The sequence below is a fragment of the Ceratosolen solmsi genome, unplaced genomic scaffold (genome assembly GCF_000503995.2).
Source record: "Ceratosolen solmsi marchali unplaced genomic scaffold, CerSol_1.0 scaffold47, whole genome shotgun sequence".
Classification (NCBI taxonomy): Eukaryota; Metazoa; Arthropoda; class Insecta; order Hymenoptera; family Agaonidae; genus Ceratosolen; species Ceratosolen solmsi.
Window position 1 is genome coordinate 9,009,624 of NW_011948419.1, and position 3,404 is coordinate 9,013,027.

The following is a 3,404-nucleotide window of genomic DNA, read 5'->3' on the forward strand; positions in this document are numbered from 1 at the left end:
GTACGGGTTTTGGGTTGCAGTGAATCAAGTAAATGTTTTGTACTCAATGCTTTACGCATATCTGATATTCGTTCTGAATCTACTTTGGGGTTCTCCCGGCAATAAACCCATTAAGTTCTACTGCACTGGGAGTATGAGCACGTTTCGCTAGAGTTTTCCAGATGTTTTATGACACTAGTGCAAAATAATTATGAGCAGGAAAGTTTTGAAGTCTTAAATACAATTTTCATAATATTACTTGCCAGATGTTTTATTGCCTTTCTAAAGGGGGTCTGTCATTCTCAAACAGATTGCATATGACTAATATGCTAATAGCTAATGATACTATATTTATTTTATAAATGACTTTATATGATAGAGTATGAAACCTGTTATTCTAGATGTAAATATTAATTATGAAAAAACTTAAATATCTTGGAACTTTATAAATGAAATGATAGTGTAATTATATGATATGAATTAAAAAAAGATATCCGTCTGTCTTAATATGACGATGCTATAAGCGAAATTATTCAACAAAAAATTTTTTTATAAATTTTTACCTTTAATGTATGTTCGGATTTAAAGGGTTAGCTTATGGCTCGAACTACCAATTCAATAGTTCAGTGGATTAGTCTCTCGGCAGGATAATTTTAAAGGAAATCAATAACGGACAAGGCTGAAAGATATAATATATTTATTTTAAAACAAGGTTTAATGAGTGTAAACAATTATAATAATATTGCACTGTTGTGTAGAAATAAATATTCTGTTGGATTATTCAAAAGATGTGTTCTTGAGATTTTTCTGCTATAAAGGCTTCTTTGGATATTGCTATGTTGCTTTGAGGTTATGTTGATATTATCAATGTCAGCTGATGTCAGTCAATCATGCTTGTGAGGCAGCATGAGAAGATGGTAGTTGAATCAAGTATGCTTGATTGATGAATAGCTATACTTGATGTGGTGTTAGATCTTAAATGGAATTTATTATGTAATCAATTATGTCTTTCGAGTGGTTAGTTCGAGAGAGCGTAAGTGTGCCCTGTGTGTGCTAGCGGGCCTGTACGATGTCGAGTGGTTAGTTCGAGAGAGCGTAAGTGTGCCCTGTGTGTGCTAGCGGGCCTGTACGATGTCGAGTGGTTAGTTCGAGAGAGCGTAAGTGTGCCCTGTGTGTGCTAGCGGGCCTGTACGATGTCGAGTGGTTAGTTCGAGAGAGCGTAAGTGTGCCCTGTGTGTGCTAGCGGGCCTGTACGATGTCGAGTGGTTAGTTCGAGAGAGCGTAAGTGTGCCCTGTGTGTGCTAGCGGGCCTGTACGATGTCGAGTGGTTAGTTCGAGAGAGCGTAAGTGTGCCCTGTGTGTGCTAGCGGGCCTGTACGATGTCGAAGGGTTCGAGAGAGCGTAAGTGTGTCCGATCGACAATAGCGCGAGATGTGACTTGTTTATTTATTAATACAAAGATGCACCTGGTGAACTGCAGGTTGGATGTATTCGATGCTGTGTATGTAATGTTCCCTTTGATTACAATTCCATTGGCTTCACTGTAATCACTTATTAAAGGATTGCCAATTATCTTTTCTATGCACGCGGGTACTCTTTACTACGCTGCCGAAAATATGGCCACGCGGCGTCTTTACAGTATGCTATGCACTGACCGGCAGTTACGCTTGATTGAGAGCGAAGTGATTGTACGAATGAGCGTCGCCTCATGGTGCGTTGCGCTTAAATGTGCATGCGGCGTCTTCAGCGCCGGCAACAGTGTCGATGCGCGTCCCTTCCAGAAATTTTCCCTTGGCGTGAGAAAACGAAGCTTCTAGAAGTTTCGAATAAATAAACTATAAATAACGAAATATGAATGAAAATATTGTTATTTTTATTTAAAAAGTAGTGAAAATTCTAATATTCAGTCGACGCTTCTATTAGTTGAAAAATATATATTATCATTCATATATTTTTTTATAATCATCAATAGATTAAAATATGAATTTTTCTAATACTTAATTTGTATCTTTTTAGAAGTAAAAAGTATTGCTATTTATATTCATACCTATGTGTATCATCATACACATACTTATGTTCAACTTCGAATTCCCTGCTGTTTGAATATTCTGTTGTGCACGCTACTACTATACAATAGATGTTTGAAATAGTTACACTCCTAAGTGTCGCGTTATATTCTAACTTTCTTCTCCTACCAATACGACATGCCACTTTGCCTTTCCTTCTTTCTTTACGCTCTATGCTCACTTATTTAGTCATTATTTATCTCATTCTCTTTACATTTAATTTTCATTTCCTCCACAAATCACCTTTTATAATGGAGAAATCTGAATAAGGTTTAGATGTATTAGCATATTATTAGTTTTTTGCAATAGTATTTCCAACTACAAGAAATACACCAAAAGAATTGTAATAAAAATGTCATATATTTTTTCTGATTATAAATCCTGAATTAGATTGTTTATTTTAGTAAAAATATTTAATAAATTAATAAATTATCGCTAGCAAGATTTAATACTTTATTATTAATAGTTTCTACAGTTTTACGAATTTAAAGTAATTATTATAAGTAATTTAAGTAAGCAAACGTTTCATTCACTATACAAAATTAATATTATTATTATTTTGTTTTTTTAGAATTATTATTTGGTATAAGATGATTATTCAAATATTATACATGTAGATTTATAATTGTTGATCATATTTATGAGTCAGTAATTGAACTAACTATTGAATATTGTGAAATTCATATTTTAATTGATGGTATTTTTATATTTGTTAAATGAATACTTTTGATTAATATATTATTTATTATAAAGAGAAAATTGAGCTGCAGTTAGCATTCTAATATTGATGTTTTATATATTTAATTTGATTATTTTTGTATTTGTGAGTATATCATTAATTAAATTATTAATATTAATAAATATCATCAAAATAATATATTTGTGAATAATTTATATATGTTATGTTAATTTTATTTTAATTCCATTAAATTCATTAAGAAATTTACTTTGTAAAAGTTAATCGATAGATCATTTATTAGTTTTTTTCTGATGCAAATAATATAATACATTAAAAATTAATATAAAACCAAATCTGATTGTTCAGAACTGGAGCACTTTCCAAGAAAATTAATTCTCCAAAATTTACAATTGTTCTAGCTCGAGAGATCGTAAACATTGATTCCGAAAATTCTCGATCATTTTAAAGCCTTTGTTTGCGAACGTCCTGTAATGTTTATGTAGTCTCCGAATTGCAACGACGGGCAGAATTCTCCAACCGTCTAAAGCTTACTTTCCTAGAATTCTCGAAACTTTTAAAGCTTTAGTTTTCGAACTCCTATAATCTTCGAAGTCCTGTACAATTCTCCACATAGCAACATCTGCCCAATGTTACCAGATAATCAAACTCGTTCGAATATT

At 32.3% G+C, this 3,404-nt stretch overlaps 1 protein-coding gene across 1 annotated transcript in view; it reads left to right on the top strand.

Annotated features, from left to right (window-relative positions):
- LOC105360682 (RNA polymerase II subunit D) overlaps positions 1-2,044 on the top strand; it is a 23,016-nt gene extending 20,972 nt beyond the window's left edge. Inside the window, exon 4 of the mRNA XM_011497652.1 lies at positions 1,996-2,044. The gene's annotated coding sequence lies outside the window, so the exon portion shown is untranslated. The remainder of the gene's footprint in view (positions 1-1,995) is intronic.
- Positions 2,045-3,404: the final 1,360 nt, after the last annotated feature.